Source organism: Cryptomeria japonica, chromosome 10, assembly GCF_030272615.1.
Source record: "Cryptomeria japonica chromosome 10, Sugi_1.0, whole genome shotgun sequence".
In the NCBI taxonomy this organism is placed as follows: Eukaryota; Viridiplantae; Streptophyta; class Pinopsida; order Cupressales; family Cupressaceae; genus Cryptomeria; species Cryptomeria japonica.
Window position 1 is genome coordinate 438,294,091 of NC_081414.1, and position 25,806 is coordinate 438,319,896.

The window sequence follows — 25,806 nt, forward strand, 5'->3', positions numbered from 1 at the left end:
ATGGTAGATAAAACTGCAAACAAATGGGACATATTTTTTGTCTGAAAAAGAAAAGAAAGAAGAAAGGGATAGACAGAAAATGGATGTCTTTTGCAAAGGTATATCAAAAAGATAAAGGTAAAGGTAAAATTGGTAGTGTACCTGTTATACAGGTCAAAGATAACCTTTCTCCACTAGCACAGGACACCCCACCAATAACTTCAGGGACACCGGTACAAACTGACAGTCAACCATAGAAGAAGGCTGAAGAAATAACACATGATGATATAATCCGGATTCTGAAATTCTTTTTACCATGAATGTAGATACACAGGATTTTAATATTGTTATAGATAAATAGACTTTAGAGGATAAGACAGCTGATGCTATGAATATTGAGATCTCTAAGTCACTGGTTAACATTGTTGACTCTCACAACATTGAAATACCAGCAGAAGCTAAGAAACCTGACATTGAGAAACCAAAAGAAGCAGAGGCACATACACAGAGTGAGAAACCGACATCAACTGTAAATAAAGAGGAAATAAATGATGGAAACAAGGAAGAAATTGTTAAGGTAATTGATCGAGTGTTTGATAAAAAGAAAGTTATTATAGAACTTAGCACATCCACTATAGATTTCACACCTACAAATGTAATTGATGTACTTTTAGATTCAATAAGGAGGATCACAGATTGCAACGCCTTAGAATTTAAGGCCATTGATGATACATTGCCTATTTTGAAAATGATTGCAATGACATGTAAGATAGATCATATTGATGGTTCTTTGGGTAAATTGGATGCATTGTCCAAATTCATTGCTTCAAATATTCTAACTATAGATAAGGTTAATGAAGAAACTATCAAGGAAAGGGTGAATAAAGAAAAAGGTGAATTCTTTGACAAAACTATCAAGGATTGTACTGAGCATATTGATTCCTTATTACCAGCACTTAATTCCATAATTTTGGAGTACAAAGAATTATATAAGGAATCCTACAAGCCTCACATCCTGACTGAAGGCATTAATGAGGAGATTAAGAAAATATAGAAGGAGATAGATGACATAGCAGATAATATGATAGGTTCTTTGGAACTTACCTCAGTTTTTGAACAAGAAATGATAGTTTTTGAAGAAAAGATTGAGAATTTGGAAAAAGAAAAAGCAAGGATAAAGATGAAGGCCCAGGAGCTGAAAAAAAAAATTGGTCCTAGATTGGACAACCTTATAACTCAGCGGGTTGAGCTATCTAAAGCAACAATTCAAGGAGACCGATCATGGGAGCAACAAATGCATTATCTGACCGACATGATCTAGCAGACCGAAACCATTATTTCTGATAGTAATAAATTCATGTAGAGCCTGAATCTAATTTTGGCAGATAGATTTCAAATTGTACATAGCCGGTTGTAGGCTATGAGGTAGAATTTTGTATTCTTTGATTATTTTTGACATCCTTTGTCATTGATGCCAAAGGGGGAGTAGTATGGAGAAAAATGCACAAAATAAATCACTTGCTCAAGGGGAGCACACTCTTATTTTGGGGATCATCTTTGGACTTCATTTTCAGACAAGTTTTGGATTTTTCTCATGAGTGTTGTCATAAATGCCAACGGGGGAGATTGTTGGCATTCTACACTCACATGAGAATGGTTGATGTTGTCATTGATGGAAACCAACTGGTAACATGATTCTATAGGTTCACCAGCAACACAAACATCATCTACCAGCACCGATAGGCACAACAAGCTCATTCACCGACATCTAGCTTACACCGACAATAAAGCATACTGACACTCAGGCTGACATGAGACAAAGGTTTGTATTGTAATGTAATTAATTATTTGTAAGCCAACATGATGTATTGTAAAGACTCATATATGTATGAGATCTAATAGGTCATTTTGATATAGAAGATATATAGATCATATAAGATAGCAAAAGGATTTTGTAACAAGTGAAGATAGGTTATGTGAGCGAATATCATTCATCGACAAGGTTTTTGGTTAAGGTTTCTAACTGAGCTTAAACCGGTATTGAATCAAGCATTGTAGATGCTATTTTGAGTAGTACATTGTCTTGGATCTTGGATTTAATTATCCATTTTGTAGTCAGTGAGACTCTTTCATTGAGCAGTGAGCTCTAGGTTGTTCGCCTTCATGCATGTGCAAGTCCCTATTGTAAGTAATATTTATTCATATTGGCCAGTGAGTAAATATTGTGGTTCACAAATACCACTGAGGTTTTTCCCTTACCGAGTTTCCTCGCCAAAATATCTTGTGTTATGGTGTGCATTCATGTTGTCTCTATTATTTCTCTTTACTGTATTATTACTTGTTTATGGGTACATTAATTTGGGTTGCAAAGTTATAAATAAGTTCAAATATTCCATTAACCGGTTAGACATTGATTCACCCCCCCCCCCCCCCCCCCCTTTGAGTGTCTTTGGGACTATCATTGCATCTAACATGTTATCCTACCTGGTTTATCTTGGCTTGTGCATAATGGTAGAAAAGCTAAATTTTGGGAGGAGGTTTGGAATGGTTTTTCTGCTCTGACTAGTATTAGAGATTGATCGACCCTCATGTCTCAGTTAAAGTCTTCTTGGGTAATTTTTGTGGTAGATTACTTTTATTTGGATTTGTCAGGTCTTGTGTTGGTTGCCAGATAGAAATTGATAGATTCTTTCCCTGTTGAGCAAGGGGTTAAGTTTACTTATGTTGAGGAGTTAAATAAGCGTTAAATTATCTTTTTTGATTCTGATGATGAGTTAATTTGGGTTCATTCTAAGTTTGGGGAGTATTCGGTTAAAGATGGGTATAAGTTTTTATCTGCTAATTGTAGGGGGGAAGTATGGCCCTGTAGACTTTTTTGGCATATTGCATGTCTTCTAAAGGCAAGTGCTTTTGCATGGCTGGCTGTTCAGGATAGAGTCCTCACTGGTATGAGATTAGATAGACTTGGGATTATTGTTGTGTTTCCTTGTGTATTGTGTGGATGTTCCTTGGAATCGACTGATCACCTTTTTCTTCATTGTCCTTTTGCTTCAGAGTGTTGGTACTAGTTTTTTGATAAATTAAATTGGTCTGTTGCATTATGTGGGGATTTACGGTCTCAGTTTAGGGGTTGGTCTTCTTTATGCTCATCGTCTTTGTATGCTTGTATGTGGGTCATTGCCCCTTCTATTCTGATTTGGAACATATGGCTAGAGAGGAACAATAGAATCTTTAGGAAGAAGGTTTCCTCCCTGTCAGATGTGCTTTTCTGCATTAAGAAATCCATTTTTGAATCTGCTTTGGATTTTATTTATAAGGGCCTAAGTTCTCGGTGTACTTTTACCTCTTGGGATAACTAGATTATGAGACATTGGTCGGCCTTAGCTTTACTTCCTTCTCAGGGTTCTATTTCTAGGAAAATGGTTTCTAAAATCAACATAAATGAGGTGGCTTGGTTACCACCTCCCAGGTCCAAGTAAAAGGCTAAATTTTGATGGTGCCTCACGTGGCAACTTGGGTAAGTCTGCCATTGGGGTGGTGATTATTGATGATGGTTCAAAGTTATTAGAGCTAGGTGTCAGTGTATTCTAGATGGGACTAATAATGTTGCAGAGTTTCAAGCACTCTTTGATGGGATAGATATGCCAATTTCATTGGATTTTAAAGATATTGTGATTGAATGAGATTCTATGTTGGTCTTTTATGTTGTTTCTAATCGAGTTTGTAATTCCCGACATCTACAATATTGGTTGGATAAGATTTTGTTGCAGCTTAATTTTTTTAATTCTTATTCTATTTCTCATTGTTATAAGGAAGCAAATTTCATTGCAGATTTTTTGGTGAATAAGGCCTTAGATGAGAATATTCAAATGTTGGAGGATATAGTTGTGGGTTGTCTGCCTCCTTTGCCTATGAAATCTTAGCATTTTCCTAGGGAATTTAATTGATTTCTATTGGTTCATATTCTTTAGCTTTGCCTCAACCTCGCACTTTGCTTGGAATTGTTAATATGTATTAATTTTTGGTGGGATGGAGTACGGGGCCTATTTTTGGCCTCTTTACTAGATTATATCAAATTGCATCCTTGTTCATAATTGCAAGGAATTTGTTGGCCAATTCTTAGCTTCTGAGTTGATGTGTTGATTGTGGTGTCATTTTATTCGAAGTGATCTTCCCTTTTTATATTATAATATCTCTTGTGCTGCTATGCTCGCACATTTTTTTTGTTTTAAGGCATTGATTAATGATTTCCTCTTTGAGGTGCGGCGACCTATGTGCATTTTTTGGTATGGGGGTTGTGATATGGCTCGTGTGGTTTTATGATTTTGCATCAATATTTGTTAGGCTTGTGTGATATTATGGTTGCTTGTGCAATAATTTTATCTATTAATGATGCTTCTTTTCTCTTTATATATGCTCACAACCTTATGCTTTGTGCCTTGTTTTCCCTTACTATTTTTTTTGGGTTTTCTTGATGGATGTTTATGCTCCTAGTTACAAAATATCTTTACCTATTAAGAATTATTATTTTCAGGATACTCATGCCTTCAATGATGAGAAACTTGATAGGTTGTTTAAATTTCATTCTTCGAAGTTTTCTATTGCTATTCGTAAGGTAGTGGGCAAGCAGTGGCTGGTGGAAAATGATGAATACTAAGAGGGGGGGTGAATTAGTATACCAAAAAATATTGTAAACAAACCTTGAAACAATTTAGCAGATAACCGATACAGAAGATTCACTAATAAACTGGTTAAGATAAATGCAAACCAAATAGAAAACAAAGCATTCATCCACAAGAGCACAATCACCATAACACAAGATGTTTGACGTGGAAACCCAAATGGGAAAAACCACGGTGAGCAGAAACTCACAAATAACTATCTGTAGAATAGAAACTAGACCGGTTAAGGTCAGACCAGTTAAGGTCATACAATGTCCTTCACCAGAACAGATCCTGTTAGGAATCTAGATCTCTGTTAGGAGATAAGTCTTGTTAAAGACTACCTTGTTAAAGGATTTCAGATCCACGGTTGTGAACCACCTTGTTAGAGGATTTACATAGGCTTTCCTAGGCATACTCAGTTAAGGGTTTTAGACTTGTCGAAGATATTAGTAATCAACGAGTGACTGATCTAGATAATAGCACAGTATGCTTAGTTAGATCCTTGACAACTCATTGTTAATGCATTTCAACATTACTTCAATCTTCAATATCTCCACACTCTATCTCTTCACACAAACCTAATCTTCTCTTCAATGATTGCACATAACTTCTTCTATCACACATCTCTCATACATGAAAACCCTAGACATGATGTCCTTATAAAGGAATCTGATTTCATGTCGATCCAATAGAACTAGACTACAAGTTCCTAGGTATAGTGCATCTAGACATATTTGGTAACATGGCATAAAATCACCGCCAAAGTGTTGGTGGATGATAACTCATCACACATTATAGAAATACTAGTTGGTAACTCATCACAGAGTAATATTGGTTAATATAATATATCGATTACCTGTTTGACAAAAATGAAGACTGGTAGATCATAGTGTTTCGATCAAAAGTTAACTACTGCTTGGGTCCTTCATACCACTTGAGATCCTCAAACCGCTTGGGGTCTCCAAACCGATTGAGCTCTTTAGTCAATCTATGACTGGTAAACATCTTTTGCAAAACACCAATAGTCTAAAGACTATACATTCAATAATACACAATACTGGTTGGAACAATTACCGGTTGAGCATAACTCATACATCAAGAAAGTGTGTGTCCATCAATGACAATCAAAATATCATCAAAATTCCAACAATCTCCCCCTTTGGAATTGATGGCAACACTTAGGAAAATTTTGACATCTAAGTGTTTTTACAACAAAAATTGCCATAATCAAAATTACTCCCTCTAAGCATATACACTATCCCTTTTGCAGAAATTACAATGTACACTACTCCCCCAAAGTTGTAACATGAAAGTATACATGAAATGGTAATCATTCACCAGAATTTTAATGTACACTACTCCCCCTTTGCCAACAATGACAAAGTAATACATAATAACCCCTGTTTCCTTATATATAAAAATAGAGTAAATGTTCATGACAATAAGGAATGAAACTTATCAAAAACAGATTTAAAGTCTTGCATAAAAGTTTTCATGGCCAATGTCCATGACTCAAGTAATGAGGTAGCAACCTCACTTTCATTCTTCATTTGGAATACTAGTTCTTCCATTGCATCAATGGTACTCATCTTTTGAGTTACCGTGATAGCTTCCAGATTGAGAAAACATTTCTAAAGAATCTATAGCCTTGGCAATAGGAGCAGTTGAAGCTCTTACAAATCTTTAGACCGGTTTTGATTTTTGATTCCATCTTGGCAGTTTGAAGCTAATAATGATGAATTATTTTCCCATATGTAGTGAATGAATCATATGGCATCTTGAAATTGTTGATATATGCCTATAACTCTTATTGGAGTTTATCTTTCTGTTTAAGCACACATCACAAAATGGATGGGGTTGGCAGATTTTATCAAAAGTAATTTTCCCTCATCCATAGCAACACTAATATCCTTCTATTGCTTCAGTAGTTGTGTTGGGAGCTCATTCATTTTCTTGACTAAGGCAGTGTTGAGTGCCTTTTCATGATTCTTCTTTAGAGTGGCTTCAACAACATCTTCCAAGCATTGTACCTAGTCCTCCACTACGGTACATAGAAGTTTAAGCTTGGATAGAGAGGAATCGGTACTACAGAGGTTAGTACCAGGAATCAGACTGGTAAGGGTGTCAACTGCGGTTTGTATGATATCCTGTTCCTTCTTCCTTTGTAATGCTTCCAGTCTCTCCTGTGAAAGTTTGATGATTTGAAGCAGCTCAGACTCATCTGCTAATTGAAGATCAATAGGACTAGTGGTATCCACCTATTTGGTCTTATCACTGGTTTCCTTAGGAGTCTCTGCTTGTTTGATCTTCTCTGCTTTCTTCTCCTCTTCTGCTTTTTTCTTATTCTCTTCTTTCTTCTTTTGCTCCTCTTTCTTCTTCTCCATTTCTTCTTTATTCTTGTCCTCTTCCCACTTTTTCTTCTCTTTCTCCTCTTCTTTCTTCTTCTCCTCTTGTTTCCTCTTCTCCTCTTCTTTTCTCTTCTCCTCTTCTTTCCTCTTCTCCTCTTCTTTCCTCTTCCCATCCTCTTTCTTCTTCTCTTCCTCTTTCTTCTTCTCTTCCTCTTTCTTCTCTTCTTTCCTCTTCTCTTCATCTTTATTCTTCTCTTCCTCTTTCTTCTTCTCTTCGTCTTTCTTCTTCTCTACCTCTTTTCTCTTGTTTTCTTCCTGCCTTTCTTTTTCCTCTTGCTCTTTCTCTGCTTTCTCTTTGTCCTATTTCTCTTTTTCAGCTTTTTCCTTGTCCTATTTCTCTTTCTTTGCTTTTTCTTTATCCTTTTTCTCTTTCTCTGCTTTTTCTTTATCTTGTTTCTCTTTCTCTTTGTCAGGAGTGACATCCTCATTATCTAATGCATCCACATCAATAGTGTCAATTTTATCTGTCACTCTTTCCCCTTCACTATCAAATGCCTCATCCAATTTGCTTGAGGATAGGTCAGGTTCTTATTCAACCTTCTTATTGGCTTCAGATACTTGGTGTAACCTGATGACAACTTTAGCATGTAAATGTGTGTCCTTTTCCACTTCAAAATCTCTACCTTCTAGTAGTCTGAGTCTTCTCCTTCTCATGAAGAAGAGGCATTTGTTCTTATTCATTATCTCAAATAATTCTGAATTAGAGGCATTAGGAAAGTATTGTGCAAAAATTTTCTCCCTGATCTCCTATTCTTTCTCAATGGCAATGCGCCATTTGTTATCTAAGGAATTATACAAAGAATTTTTTGTAACCGATCTAATCTCTGATGGTGATTGGTCATTAACATATAAATATTTAATGACTTCCTATTCTACTTCTTCTTTCTCACTATCAGTAAAATCATCAAAATACTCCTTTAAATCATCAAGCACTTTTCTCCTAATGTTCTTAATTGTCCTCTGACAATGTGTCATTGGTTTATAAGAGGAAATATCTATATTTATCAGTGTTGAAGTTGCAGGTGCATTACTGGTAGATTTCATCTTCTTGCTTGATTTCCTTGTCTTCTTTGGTTGAATCTCCTGTTCAGTGTCCTTTGACTCTGGTGAGTTGGTTTTTGTTTTTCGCTTCCACTCAGAAACTTTAGCAGGAATAACCTCAAGTTTCTTCTTGGTGGGTAACCGCTTGGTCACTTTTGGACTGGCAGAGGTAACCAGTGCAGATATCGATGGCACTGCTTTTCCCTTTTTCTATTTTAGGTCTTCAACCAGTGTGACCCTCTCCAAGTAGGTATCGGTTCTCTTTTTCTTCGCATCTAGTGGTGAGGCAAGTAGGGTAGAGGCATACCCGATTAGTAGGTCATTCACCACTTCATAACCCATAGGTTCAATTGCTTCCTTTCTCAGTTCCATCGCTTCCATTATGCACTCATCTACCTTTATTGTGAAGCAGATGACATCTTTATATTCCTTCACAATATCATCAGATATCCTCATTCTCTGGTTCATTTTTCGCTTGAATTCATTGAAATACTTGTTAAGAACCTCAGGATATCCAGTTCCCACTACTTGTAGACTTTCCTTGATTTGCCTGGAAACTCGTAGGTTAGCAGACCATTGTACATCACCTACTCCAGGGAAATAACCTTGAAAGTAGAAGAATAAACCAACTAGAAGTTGTCTAAACCTGAACCTTAAAGAATTGTCCTGTTTCATGGAATTCAGGTTCAATAGAAATTGCTTTTGTAGACAGGTACATAGGTCAAATGTAGTGTCTTCCTTGATCATTTTGTAAGCGGTATTTACTATAGTAGTAGGGACAGAATTCATTATGCTGGCATAGAATATCTGGTAACCAGTCACCATGCAAGCATATTTCACTAGATCATCTTTGATGGTGCTGACGGTCATCGCCCATTGGTCACTCACAGAACCGGTGAGCTTTGTCATTTCAGTTTTGGTGGCCTTCCTTAGATCTGGTACTTCTCCAATGTTGCAGAAACTGGTGATGACATTAATTGCCTCTGGTGTGATGTCATGCGTCCACTCGAGATACATCTTATCACCATGTACTCTGTTGAGGATGATGCGGATATGTTCTTCTATGAACTCTTCCAGAAAGTACACCGCATTGTGTAGTTTCATCTTCTCAAGGACACTATACTTAGGTTTGATCTTCTTATCATCCCCACAAAATAGACTTAGCTGGGAATGGATTACTAGGGATCTTAGGTCTTCCAACTTACAGTCTATATACCCTGAAATGTCTTCCTCAATAATAACTCCGGCAGGAATTTGTGATAGGGCATTGTATTTTTCTTTCTTTTGAAGAAATTCAGCTGAATCTATAGGTGCACTAGAACTAGAGTGTGATGCAGATGCCATGATAAGAAAGAAATTCGAGAAATACTTTCACAATCCAAAATTTAGGGTTTGCCAATGTCGCCCACAATACACCACTTCGGTTGCTAGATCATTGCTTAGTGTTTTCATTGATAGATTGAAAAAGATCTTTGGATTCCTCTGCAAGTTATTTTAATTCACTTTGAATCGCTAGACAAATCTCTCTTTGTCGCTCTACTCTTGAAAATTCTTCTCTCGAAAACTGATAAGTGATAATGATGATGAAAATCTCTTTTAAACACCTCTCACCTACCATAATAAATGCATCACTGCTAGGGCACAAACCCTAATTTTTTCTTTTACCGCTTCAAATCTTCTGCCGATTGACAAGTAATGTAATGCCTACCAAAATACCCTAAAGAAACTAAATAATAATATGCAAATGGAGATAAAAAAAAATTTAATTAACATCTAATAACAACTAATGCAACACATAACATCTCCATCTATTTATATTCATTAACCAATTAACCAATATGAACATACTTCATTTCTCATCCATCAAATAACGCAAGCAAAAATAGCACAACATCAATAACCTTTCTCTAGGGTACTTTAACATCATTACTTAATTCATTCCCACAATATCATACTACACACTCGATATGTATATTTCACCTTCATTAATGCATCATATTCTAATTTTCTAACCATGAGATATGCAATCTACAACATTACTTATTCCTCATGATATGTATAATTTTCTTTCTACCAACGCATCTATGTGAAATCAATCCCATTTATTAAATTCAATTAATGTCTTCTAATATATTCACTTTCTAATATACAAATATTCCTCTTTCAAGATTATTTAACATTCTAATTAGCATCTAAACATTCCATGAAATAATACAACTAATCTATAAAGCAATTTCCATTCTATTCCAGCTATAATCCTCTTATTCCCATGATTCATAAAATCACATCTCTACAATAGTACAATTGTAATGTCTCTAAATTCCAACTACAAGTCATCTTACAATATGAATACTTTAAATACATCATGAGCATAGCTCTTTCTACTTACAAGATTCCATCTATGATATACCAAAGATATTACATTACGTATATTTCATCTTATCCATTACATAAATATGCTACAAGGTACATCCATAATACATCATGAAGAAGAATCCACATCCATGCAAGAAGAATCCAAGAGAACATCCAAGTGGCTAAAATCACCAACCTCCTGACCATGTGGAGCCCAAGGAACCACCCCCCATGCTAGGAGATGACACAAGGTCCCAACACACACTCTAAACCTAAGCTAGTACCTAAAACCAAGGAGACTAACCACACAAGGACTCTCAAGCAAGATCCTACATAATACAACAAGAATGACTCCCAAAGGCATAAAACTCATCAAGACATAAATACATCCAATAAGAATAATCACAAATCATAAAGGGAAAACACATGTAGGAGTGGAGTGTCATCACATGCCATCCTCACAACATAATAACATAATAAGGCATGGCACTAGCCTAATGGACATGTGGAGCCATCTCAACCTATGAGAGACTTAAGGGAGATTAGCTTACCATATTCATAGCCTTCTCATACTTATCCTGAAACATCCTCCCTAGGACTAAGTCATGAGGCACCAACCAATTTATCATCTTATTAATTAATGTAACTACCCAACCCATCATTTATTAGGTTATCACTTATTTACAAGTCACGGAAAACTCCAATGTACCCTGGCAGTCTAGACTTCATGCATCCTTACAAGGAACCTCATGCAAGCCTATCTCTCATGACCCCGATCATCACAAGGAAGCCCACTCCTCCTAACATGGCCCAACAATAAATCACAAGAGGCTCTACCACATAAATACATGAAAACAATACTCAAAGTAGCCAACAACTTCCATGCATATTATTACAACATAAACAAGGCTACAACAACATCAATATAACAAAATGAGCCTCTTGGCTAACAATAAACAAAGGCATAACAAGCCATCAAATGCTGCCATCAAATAAAGAATAACATCATAGCAAGGCCTACTCACTTGCTGGTCCAAACCAGCATAAAAATCATCTCAATCATCCATGGCCTATCTATATGGAAGAGAGTCTAAAATACTCACAATGGTATAGAGAGTAAATATACATAAACCATGAAAATACATCAAGACTAATAAAAGCCAAATCTGGAAAGTACTAACAGACCTCAAATAAAGCCTCTAGTACAAAATCAATTCAGAAAAATACTTCAAAAAATGACCAAAACTGGGAAAATACAAAACACAGTCAGGTTAGCGCTTTTGCCCCACAGGACAAGGCTTATCCCACATAGAACAACACAAATGCAACACAGGACAATGCTTATGCATTCCGGAATTGAGCATATGCATTCTGAAATAGTGCTTATGTTTCTAGAATCATGCTTGTGCATCCTAAGACAACCCTTATGCAGTGCAAATGCATCACAAAACAACGCAAATGCATCCCAGAACAACACTTTTGCAGAAACAACGCTTATGCATAAAACTTATGGAAAAATCAGACAACTTTCAGGTAAAATAACAAATCATAGACTTAACAAAAATGCTCGAAAAACATATGGAAAGAGATGCCCAAAAATAAGGATTACTTGGGTATAAACATAATAAAATTTCTCCAACTGTAGATCAAGATTTACTCACATAACTTCATGGCATAAAATGAGCCGAACCATTGCAAAAATTCACAGAGCAACAATGAAGATAGTCCTAGACAATGAAAACTAAAGGACTCACAAAGGAAGACCCATCTCATCTCATACAGGACACGATTAATCAACCAAAGGTTTCCACAACAAATTCACAGAGCCATGAAATGCCATACACAAGAAAAACCAATAAATCTCCTAGCAACTATATAAAACTCAAACAATATAACGCTTTCCTTCCAAATATTAAACTTCAACAACATTAAAACTATAGAATGAAATACCATTTCAACCCAAACCCAAAATAATGCAGACACAAGCATATACGGAGAAGCCATTGAAAACAAATGCAAAGGAAAAGAACTCCAACCTGCAATTTGAAGTAATGGAAAATGAAGCTGAAGAAGAGCTCCCACAAGCCAACCAAGTCCAATCCAAGCTCCAGCCAAATCCAAGAGAGAAGAAATCCCAAGCCAAGAAAGAAGCTTGCTAGAAAAATTTCTAGAGAAGAGCAAAAACCAACCTGAAAAACTTCACGGAAAAGAAAATAAAAAGCAACAATAATCCAAAACCCTAGCCTCAATTTCGGCCAATCAAAATATTCTATTTTGGAATATATTTTACCAACCCACCATATAATATAATTTACTCACCCATTTTGAATTTAACCAATGAGAGTGAAGGGTAGGTAAAGTAAATAAAATATTCTTATTTAGCTAAGTGGGATTGTTTTTATTTCTTTATTTAATTTAATGTGTTCATACACTCCACTTAGGAATAAATATAAGTTGTAAATAAATAATCCAAAAAGGGGATTAAAATCAAATAAACCAAAAGCTAATAAAATAAATTAAAGAACCTAATACATGTAAGATATCAATTAAATATCAAACCAAAGAAGATCAAATAATTAATTAAATAATCAAATACCATTAAAGATTAAATCACAAATATTAAATAAATATTAAACAACAATAAATCTCATCAATTATTAAATAATCATGAAATCAATAAACATTAATTATCAAATAAATGTAAATACCCGATAATTAAATATTCAGAGCTTACAAATTAAATACTTTAGAATAAACATTACCAAATATTAAACTACACATCAAGAACCACATAATTACTTTAACATAAACAAGTAAATCAGTTGGCATACACTGAACTCACCAAACCAAAAGGCCAAGCTTACTAGCTGACATGTCAAATTATGCCAAGACTCTGACTACACACGGTGAACAACTTAGACCTAGAGTATGTGAGGGGAAACTCATGCCATCTTCAAACCACATAAGTCATTGGAACTAAGACACGCTCAGACCTGTGAAGCCAGGTGGATTCGATGTTTGGTACCTGCAAAATCCTCCAACTACAAAATAACAATACAATATATATACATATATAAAACAAGCAAGTGATAGAGAATCACGACAACACATCCCGCTCGCAATGAATGATGTGGAATCATCTCTATCATGAAGACAATCAAACAATAGTCAAACACATATCATAAAAATCTCATCATATGTGATCATGAAGTATGGTTAGCATAATCATAATCATCATCGAAACCATGATAAATCTAATCTATCAATAATCCATCACATAGTGAGCATATAAAATCCATCAAGTACATATATCATCAAATCACATGATCAATCATGATAGTACCAACATCCATAGAGATAATCAAAATAGCATATGTCTAATAGTGTCTAACCTCCATAATAAATCACTAAAGCACATGAGTAATCATCATCCAAATCATCAAAATATAGTCTAGATAATTTTGTCAAGCATAATGTAAAAGTCAACTCTAACCAAAATAACTCAAATCAAGGGTGGACACTACATTCTCCCCCCCCTTTGCCTAGGCTTACTCCTGGAAGCCTAAGAACAAATAGGGATATAGCTCTCTCATCTGCACTGCATCCTCCCATGTAGCTAAAGAATAATCAATTGGATCCCACTAGATCCTTACCTGCTCTACGCGCTGACCTCTGAGTGACATCTCTTTGTGCTGAAGAATGCTCATGAGCTCCATAGAAAGTTGCCCATCCTTGACCTATAAAGCATTCCAATCCAGCACATGTGAAACATCAGGATGATATAACCTCAAAACTAAAACATGAAAGACATCATGGATACAGGACAAGCTAGGTGGCAAGGCAAGGCGATAAGCCATAGGACCAATCCTCTCCAAAATCTTGAAAGGTCCAACAAACTAAGGTGCCAACTTAGAGCCTTTTCTGTAATAGATCAAACTCTTTTGTGGGCGAACTCTCAAAAATACCCTGTCACCAACAGAAAACTTCCTATCCACTCGATGAGCATCCACATATTTCTTCTTTGTATCCTAAGCGACCAACAAATGCTCTCTAATGCAAGCCACCTGCTCCTCTTTAGATTCTACTTGGAGAATCAGTTTCCCCCCTCTTTTCTTTGTTGCAGTATACTTCTTTATGTATACTTTAGGTGTCGGTTCCTTTTTAGTTTGGACACTTCGTGTCACTCTAGTACTTTTTGTTACCGGAGGTGCTCGCTCATCCTTCTTCCTCTTACCTTTACCACTACTCATTGGAACACTATTGGTTTCAGATTTTGTAGTTTGTTCTTCAACTGTATCCAATTTTATCTTCTTTTTGTCAACTGGAGATGCCAAAAGGTTATTGGCATAACCAATCAATGTCATAACTGACTTCATAGCTCATGTCTTCCATTTCATCTTCTCTTGGCTCAATAGCTTCCATTAGACAAAAATCAGTGGTGACTGTGAAAATGATGTCTTTATCAAAGTTTTTCACCACATCCTTAGGTATCCTTACCCTCATACTCATTTTCTTCTAAAATTCATTGAAATATTTATTCATTGTAGCAGAGAAGGTGTTCCTCACAGCCTTAATGATGTTCTTGATCTAGGCAATTACCGATAGATCTTTGGACCATTCAAGATCACCAATTCCTGATAGAAAATTATGGAAATAAAAGAATAAACCAGTCAACAACTGACCAAATGTTAACTTTTGTCTGTTGTCCTTCTTGATAGACTGAAGATTCAACATTAATTGGCTCCTTATGGCCTCACATAGGTCATAATTAGCATTTTTCAGCTATCATTTTATAAGTAGTATGCACTGCTGCAGATGGTACATTGTTCATTCTACTGGAATAGAATATCTGGTAGCCTATAACCATAGTCACCAGTTTAACTATTGGGTCCTTAATGTTATTGATAGAAAAAGAACACCCATCAGAGGTTGAAGAGGTTAAAGTGTTTACTGTCTCTTTTGAAATTTGCCTCAGCTTAGGTACTTCACTGGTTGAACAAAAACCAATTACTGCTTGAATAACCTCCTTGGTTATAGTGTGTGTCCTTTCCAGATACATATTTTCCCCATGAACATGACTTGGAATGATTTGTATATGTTCCTCTTCAAAATCTTCAAGAAAATAAGCTGCATTATGAAAACCTTTCTCATTTATCCTAATATACTCGGGTTGAATCTTTTCGTTCTCATTGCAAAGGGATTTCAACTGAGAATAAATTGACAATGATCCTAAATCTTCAATTTTACAATCAATGTAGCAAGACAAATCTCCTTTTACAATGACTCCATTAGGAACTTGAGATAAAGCATTATAAGACATAATTCATTCCAATTTCACAACCTCCAAAATGTGACTCCTCAAATCCACCTCCAAAGTCATTGTTGATATCCCGTATCTCCTATGGATCAGGGCATCTGCTACCACATTCTCCTTTCCCTATATGTACTTCACCTCAAAGTCATACTCACACAAGAACTCCATCCAACGCCTCTGCCTAGCATTTAGATTCAGCTACATAAATATATACTATAAGTTGCGGTGATCTATGTGTAGCTCAAATGGATGCCCTAAAAGGAAATACCTCCAATGAACCAATGCATGTACTACTACTTCTAACTCAAGATTGTGAGTGGGGTAGTTCATCTCATGATCCTTGAGTTTCCATGACTTGTAGGCTCTCACCCTACCATTTTGCATCAATACTGCTCCTAGACCTTCCAATGAAGCATCTGTACAAACCACAAAGTCACCTAACGGATCTAGAAATGCAAGAATCGGTGTGTTGATCACTATGTTTGAAATAAAAAAAATATTCCCATAGGCTTGAAAACTAAAAGATTATCGGCCAAGATATTGTATCGAGCATCTCAAAGGGAGTTTCACCGAAAGGATACTTTCATCGAAATAGAGCATGACATGTAAAGCACTACGCAGAAGTGTTTTCGGCAGAATATCACTATTGGTATATAAAGGAAGCCGCTCATCGATACTCCAGTTTCATCGAAAAATGAAAAGCAAAAAGTAAAAGGTGATTTCGAAGAAATACAACTGCCGAAGAAATTCATAAAGCATCCATCAAAATGCAAATCTCATCGATAACATTATATCAAACAAGGACAGAGGTGTTTTATCGATAAAAGGGATATCGAAGGAAAAGGACTTTCGAGGAACTTGCATGAACTTTCACCGAAGAACATAACTCATTGAAATATGATTTCGATGAAACTTGCGAATAACTTATCGAAAGAAAGCTCATCGAGGAAAAGATGATTTCGATGAGTCTTGAAAATGGTTTTTCGACGTGACCTATTCACCAAAAAAGTGATATCGAGGAAAGTGAGCTTTCGATGAAAGATCAAAACGTTCGGCCGAAGACAAGGGTTTCATCGAAAACTTTACTTACGATCATTTTGGTCGAATTGTACTTCCCACAAAAGAGTTAAAGGCCCAAGTGAAGAATGTCACATCTGCAATTAAGTTTAAACATTTGAATAGCCGTTGTAGACGCAGAGACATTAACTATGCACAAGTTGCCCATGCAATTACAGCCGAACTGATCAAATCTTCATATGAACCAGATTGATGCCAAAAGACTGACAATTGCGAGGAATTTGCTGAGGTTCGTGAACGATAATCTGAAGAAGCCAGACACTTCTCCAAGTAAGTGTGATTTCTTGTATTTACTAAAACTATGGAATCTTCTTCTTCTTCTAAAAAGAGTAGAAAAGGGAAAGAATTAAATCCTGGGGAGAAGCCCAAAAGATAGAAAAAGGAAGGTAGAGCCTTGACTCAGGATTTGCTAGACCAGTGCCTGGCATCCAGCGTGAGGTCTAAAAAGATCAAGAGTGAAGAAGAAGGATTGGAGGATAGATTTGAAAATCTGGGAGACATATGGACTAAAATCAGGGGACATGAATTGTTCCTATTTAGTTACAAAAGAAGGGATGCTCCTGAGCCCATAAGTAATCTATGGAAGAAAAACTTAGGGAAATTGGTAGTCCCAAATGTGTTTGTGGATGTTGAACTAATGAAAGCCCTTGTAGATTGCTATAATCCGAGAACCAAAACCATATGCGACTACCGAGGGAATCCCTTGGTGGTGATTAACAAACAGACTATTGATATGGTGTTTGATCTAGACTGGGAAGTAGAGGAGAAAATCGATATGCAGAAGCTGTCGCAGGAATTCTTTAGCTTGGAAAACATCTACAAGACATGGAGATTACCTATTCACCGGCCGAAGGTGGGTGGGTCCTTTGTTCCATTCAGAAAAGATGACAAGGTGCCATTTGATGTCAACCATTTCCATCCATATTTTAAGTATACATATTATGTTGCAGCTCAAGTATTAGGTTTAGAAGCTCATCCTCTCATGGATATTGGGGTTATGGTTCTGTGTGCTGATTTACAATCAAAAGACCCTGGGTCATTTGATTATGCCACTTATGTTGCAGATGCCCTAAATCATGGGTTGGAGAAGTTAAAAGGGGACCTTGTGAATATCCATTTTTCATTGTACTCTTTATTGATGCATATTATTCTTTATTGTGGACAAGAAATCAATTTCTGGTTAGATGATTTCTGCATCAGAGCTTATGATAAGAATGGTTTGAGAAAACCAGTTCAGTTGTGGGTTTTTGCATGGGATTAGAGATTCATGAACAACCAATACTGGCACTTTCAGGAATATTTTGTGAAACCCCTTAGTGCGGCCTTTGGGCAACATAGAGATTATACTCTGTCCCCTGAAATTAAGAGATTTCTTAGGCCAAAAGACTTCTCTCTGGAGTCACAGATTGATCACAATTGGGGTGATTGGTATTGCCACAATAACCATACAGAAATCAGGGTATTTGGGTATGAAGGAAAGCCACACATGCTTCCAATTACAGTACCAAACAGGGTGGCTAGCCTGGAGATTGTGAGACAACTATCTACTGTCAGTGCCAAACATCTTACGGATTTCGGTAAATAGTCCATCGTTCCAGGTTTATTGGTTTTTTCTGATTTTATTGTTAAAAGTTCAAAAAGTTATCATCTTCTTCAAAATAAATTAGATTACTATGGCATGACTCTGGGTGAACCAAGAGAGAACTTTGATCCTAAGGGATATATAAGAGCTGCCAGGGCATCACAAAAACTAAAGGCTGGAATACATGTGGCTAAAATGCCAGATGATTTGATCAAGAACCTTGAAAGAGAGGAAGCCAGGGTTTTGAGAGAAAGAAGTGAAATGACTTCGGAGGCTTTCAAATGGAAAAGGGCAAGAGGGATGGTGGATGGATATTTACTTGGAAACCTCCAAGATCCTCTGGAAATAGCCAAAAGGCTACTCCAACATGAAGTAGAAATCATGCATAGAGTGCCCCCACAATTCCTTCACTTTATCAACATTGAGAAGGATAGTCAACCATTGGCTCACATGTCACCAAAATCAACTGCTAGTAGTATCCCTGCTGATTCTCCTAGAGAAGATTATCCTCCTGGTTTTGAAGCAGAGATGAATATGGACACTGGAGAAATTAACATTAAAGATGTTGTTGATATAAGGATGACAGAGCATGAAGATTTTGTTGCTGACGACGGATTCGCCTCTTTGAGGGAATTCCTTTCATTTTTATACCAGTATAAAGGGGCACATGTGAAACGAAGCATGGTTGGAAGACCAGAAGAGGAACAAATGAAAAGACTAGGGGAAGAAATTGATACCCTCATGAAAGATATGACCCCTGAGAAAGGGAGAAGATTATTAAAAGAGGCTGGTATTATCATCTTTTCTAGTTGGGACATAAATTTAGCACTTTTGTTTGACGGATTCTTGAAAAAGCAAGACTTGAATCAATAGGTGTTGCCTCGGGAGATAGACAAATTATTCTTAGGCTCCGGATATGATCCTGATAAAAAGGCTCTCTTGCAGTGGGCATTATATCCAAAGGGAAAAAGGCCTATTATTGTGGATATTGAAGAAACCTTTGGACATCTCATGGTTCATCAGGTTGGAAAGACTGACCCTAGGGTCACTGCTAAATTAAACTTGGATGTTGCCAGATTAAATTTGGACCAGACAGAATTCTTGGTCAGGGAAAACATCACTTATAAGGGGTTGTATGAAAAATCTAAAGAGGAGAATCAAAAGTTACAAGAAAAAATATTGCAACTTGAGACAGGGACTCCCATAAATGAATATACCTCATATCCCACAGGACGTAGCTTGGATGATGTTTCTGATGCTCTGTACTGGAAGTATCAAGCAGATAAGGCTACCAAACAGGCAAATAGTATCCAGCAAAAGATGGATAAAATGGTTAACGATATCATTGGACACCGATTTAACACCATGCTTTCACATATTGAACAATATTGGAAGGTGTACACTGGAACTATAAAGGCATTAAGAGAGCATGAGAGATTAAAAGCGCGATTGCACGAAGTACTAAACATTGTTGATACGATGACGCCAGAGGAGAAGGTTGAAGGGACTGCGCACATGGAAACTCATGTTAAACTCGAAGATGCGCTAAGGAGAGATCTTAAGGAATTGGATGATGGGAGACCTATTGGAATGCCCTTGGTCTATAAAGAAGGAGATGTAATATCTCTGGAGGATTTGCGGAATGAGCTTGTCAGTGTTAAGGATTGGGCTTTATCAAAAATGGATCGAAGCAAGGACATGGCCCCTACCGTCAACCAGATGATATTCAAGTACCTGTCACAAGGAGAAGAATTGAAGAAACAAAGTGCTAAGATAAAAACCTTCAAAGATGATGATTATATTCATCATTTAGGAATTCTTAATCTCTTTTTGCTTAAATTTGTTAAGAACATTCAAACTAACGATTAGCATTTTGAAAAGACATGTCTTTTCATGAATAGCTTTCATTCTCATATATATATGAGAATGGTTTTTGTAATAAAGGGAGGGAATACATAATAAGAAGATAGCAATGTATGATAACTTGTAAGTCTTTTTGCACAAACTTCGATGGAATACATGCTATGAACTGTTGTTTTTCTTTGCGTATGTGTTGTGGAGTATTTCACTTTGTTCTGGCAATCGTCTGTGATATTATCTAAAGTGATAAGGTTATTCATATTCTTGAAATCAAATTTGTGCTTCATGTTATAAGGTTGAAACAAGAGTTTTGCTTGCGAATTGTAATTGTTCCTCGCAGTACTTCATTGATTGGTCCCTTAAAGGTAGGGTTAAATTCATTCAATCAACGTATGATATAAGCATTCAATTGATCCCAAAAGAAATAATAACCGACAGGTCCATAAAAGGGTGGATTAAAAAACTGTCTCACAGGCTCGCATGATAAGTCCTAAAGAAAGTATAATGACTCTGTAGCCCAAACAGCAAAGAAGGCACTGGTTAATTTCAGATTACACTTATCACTATATTCATCATATGTTATTTTAAAGCAATAGAAGTAATTAGGAAACATAGATCGAATAGCTTCTACAACAACAATCTTGAACTCATCTGCTATATCTCCATTCTAGGAACCTATGCCATTCTGAAACCAGGAGATATCAGATTAAGACAACAAATATGCTATAAAAGGCACTGGTTATTAGAAACAGGCGGTGAATAGGTATACCCGCCTAGGTCCTGCAGAGCTTAAAGTGAGAGAGTTAACATCTAAACAGGTTTGCTCTATAAGTTGGCCAAATCAATTGGAGGGTTTGATCATAGGAGTTGGCATTTCCTTAGAACCTATCCAATCTGTTGATTTGAGACCCAACACGGTGCACAGGTCAACTTCTCCTTTAGTGTCCTAAAGGCTGCCTCACATCACTCTGACCAAATAAATTTCTTCCCTTTCCTCTAAACAGAAGCAATGGGTTGAGCAATCTGAGAGAAACCTTGCACATATCTATGGTAATAACCTGGTAAACCCATGAAACTATACCCCTCACCTACATTAGTGGGTGCCAACCAATATACTATTGCCTCAATCTTTGAGGGATCAACTATGATACCCTCTCCAGAAATAACATGGCCCAAGTATATAACCTCTGACTGAAGAAACTCACACTTCACCAAACTGGTGTATAGTTGATTCTCGCTAAGACACTACAAGACCTATCTAACATGATCCTCATTCTCCTGCACTGACCTATAATAAATCAAATTGTCATCCAAGAAAACTAGTACAAATCTATCCAGGTATGTCATGAACACACTGTTCATCAGGATCATGAAGACTAATAGTGCATTCGTGAGACTGAATGGCACAACTGTAAACTCATAGTGCCCATACCTAGTGCAAAAAGTTGTATGGTGTATGTCTGCCTCATGGATCCTTAACTAATGATCTGGACTTAAGGTCAATTTTAGAAAAGACCTTTGCATCCTTAATTTGGTCAAATAAGTCATCTATCTGAGGCAAGGGATACTTATTCTTCATCGTCACCTTATTCAACTGCTTGTAGTCAATGCACAATCGAAGGGAACCATCCTTCTTCACAAATAACACTGGTGCACCTCACAGGGATACACTAGGATGGATGAAACCCTTCTCTAACAACTCCTCAAGTTGCACTCTCAGCTCACTCAACAAACTCCAAGAGATAGGCTTAGCTCATGGCACAAGATCAATCCTGAAATCTATATCTTGTTGTGGGGGCATACCTAGAATTTCACTGGGGAATACATTTGCAAACTCCTGAAGGATAGGATGCTACTACAATAACTCCTCTATACTAGCCTCCTCATCCATATCCCTCATCCTAACTACAAATAGCTGACAACCCTTACAAGCACATCTCTTCATCTCCATGGCTGAAATCATGCGAAGAGAGATAGGCCTCTAAATGCCTACAATCTCCACACTCTTCCCATTGTCATCTACACACTGTGCCCTCTTATTCTTACAATCTATCTATGCCTGGTGTAACCCAAGCCAATCCATACCAAGAACCACATCATAGGAACCCAAGGGCATAATAGGTAGATCCACTAAGGTATGAAAATCTCCCAATACTAGAGGACACCTAATCACAAGGGAATCCACTATGGCTCTCACTCCCATGGCTAGCTCTACTTGTCACCTATCATCCCGCTTTGTTGTAGCAAGCCTGCATCTCTCTACTAAATAAGGAGAAATAATTTAATCTGATGCTCCTGAATCAAATAACACAGAACAAAGGATACCACCTATCACACCTGATGTCTCCACTACAGTGGCCTGGTGCTCGACCTGATAGTTATCTACCACCACAAATACTTTGTGGGACCTTCTTGAATCTCCAACAATGGGCTCTGCTGGGGCTGCCCTCTGCTATCCTGATGTCTGTGATACATGCTGAGGACAATGAACTGCTATGTGTCCTTGTTTCCCACATGTGAAACATCCTCTCTTGTCCTATACTTTGCTGCCAAATGTAGCACTTAGTCGTTGAACATTGCCTCTACTAGAGGTCGGCTATGAACTCTGAGCTGGCTAAGAAGGAGTGGGTCTCCTATTACGCTACTGGTAGTTGCGACTCCTATCAGCCAAAAATATATCACCTCTCACAAAATTTTGATCCTGTGACTATCTCCTCTTAAACCATTGGCTACTACAGAAAGAGGTGGGGTGGCTCCTAGCCACACCTACTGACTAATGCAGAGAAACTCTAATAGCTATACCTATAAGCAGTGTACTAGCTACATGTCCTCCTGTACTCGAAGAGTGATTCTCCTCAATAATCCTCTCTTTCTCTACAATGCCCTCTAAGGTCTTAGGTTCATGCATGTGAACCTCTCTACTGATGTAATCTCTAAGTCCCCACACAAAGTGTTGAATAAGAATCACCTCATCCTCTACTATTCATGTATACTTTTTGAGTTCACAGAACCTCCACTTATACTCATCTACTATCATCATGTTTTGTGTAAGGGTATGGAACTCATCAATCTTACGCTACCTCCAGTGCTCTGAGAGGAATTGGGATCTGAACCGCTCTAAGAACAACTCCTAAGTAACTATAGTAATCTCTAATGTCAACTTCGTCTCTTCTGTATGCCACCATGTGGAAGCAAAGTCACGTACGTGCATAATGGCACACCTAGCCTTGGTGTTACTACTATATGGGTGCATATCAAAACATCGACTCAATTCTAGCAACCAGGTCTTTGCCTCCATACTGGTACCTAAACCATCAAAGATAGAAGGATGAGCTCTCAATAAGTCTCTCATGTGACTGGCTGACATCTCCTCTTGATCATCAACAACTCTCCTCCTAGGACAACATGACCGCTCTCTCTCTTGACGCTCAAACTGGTGTGTGACTCCTCCTGTCTATCCTCATCTTGTCTAACCTCTTTCTGCCTTGGCCCTAGACGGCCAAGAAGTTCCTATAGTGCTACTACTAACTATGGTATTGCCTCACCACTAGGTTGCTCCTGGTGCGGCTCAGTGTGGTGTGACCCCTTTGGAACCATGGGGAGAGGATTCCTATGGGCCCCCATGTGACCGTCAGGACCATGTCTATGTCCCGATCCACGTCCTCTATGCCTAGCAGGCATCCTAACTCGACAAGACGTATGGGAATACTATAAGTCACTGAACTAGGATTAACAATAAATAAACAACAGGGATAAAGCCGCTAGGTTGTCCCATGCTAAATATCTAACTAGGATAATGGGCTCATGCATAACCAAAGTAACCATTGTAGAACCCGAAACTCATAAGTTATGCTCTGTTACGAAAACTATGTAGCACCCACCAACAAACCCCAGTGAACTTACACTAACAACCTAGAAATGGAGTAATTTTTTTTTTTGTTTAACTAATAAGTTTCCATTTAACCTTATCTAGGTAGTGAGTACAAATTAATACACTTAATTCATCTTAGTTTGAATCTTACATTGAGTATCTAATTATGTTCTTGACATAAGTGGAAACATGTTTACAAGTCTCATATAGCTCCATAGGGTATACTGACGCCACCACATACTTACATACTAACTTAATGATTCTCAATCTATACATTAGGTTCACAATCAACATGGCAATGCACATACACACTTAATGATATAGCTAACATAATGCCACCACACAAAGGTATATTATATAGGCTACCCTACAACCTCTAATGCATTCTACTATCCACAATGCTTAGCAACCACCTAACTAAAAGAGGAAGTAAACCTCTTTATACACTAGCTCCATCTAGAAGTCCAAACCATCAATCCTACAAATCTCCATGCTTACATTCTACAAGATTCTTGCTCCTTATATGCTAATGATGAGCTACTACTATCATAAATATAATGTTCTTATTGCTACCCTCAAACAAGATGCAACACTTAAATGACATATAACCTCAAGCTACTATGATGACAACTATACTATTGCTGCCCATACACATAATGCATAAAAAATATACTTATACTCTTTAATGATTATAGTACCAACCATGCATCAATTGTTTGTTACAGCCATGTTACTAATATCTTCTTAATAAAATGTGGTCTATCCATTTTCAGAATTCTAAGTTATATTATAGATTACAACCTTATGGCTGATTTAGTATCTATGATGCTAGCTATAGAAACTATTGTGTATGCCATGTTTCAATGTTCTAACATTAATGGTTTTAACAAGGTCGTGATAATGATCACCATTTAAATCTTAGAGTCTCATGAACATGTTCGACAACTAACTATATTGCATTCGCATATACATGAAAGTACACCATTACATCTTTCTAAATTACAACATAGATCTATCTACATATACAAGTGTCCATTACACTTCAAGATAATACCACATAAATATTTAACTTGCTGCCCAAATCTATTTCCATAATGAATACATACAATACAATACAACTTGCTGAATACGATACAACATAGGAAAATTACAACATAAGTGTTGGGTCTTTACACATACTTTAATATGCTGATCTAATAAAATATCCAAAATTCCATACTCTTTCACATAATTACAATGATTCCCAAAAGATGGCATGACAATTTCCAGCTAATGATAAATATGAACCTACATGCTACTATTACACAATCATATGTACATGAGGCTTACTCAGCCTTACAAGTGGTTCCTACACTATTACAAATTATTACATCTCATATGACAAGAATTTTAAGTACATAAATCTGCTCCAAAGAATCTATAGCCATCATGAAGAAGATCCAAGTCCACACACAAGAAGAACAACAACAAGAAGGGAAAAACCCCAATGGCAAAAAGTTTGAACCACTCGACCAATGTGGAACCTACAAGGAACCACCCCCCGAGCTAGGAGATGTCACTAGGTACCAAAACACACACTAAGCCTAGGTTGATGCTTCTACCAAAGGGACTAACACCAAGAAATACTTCCATACTTATGGACCAAACAACAATGC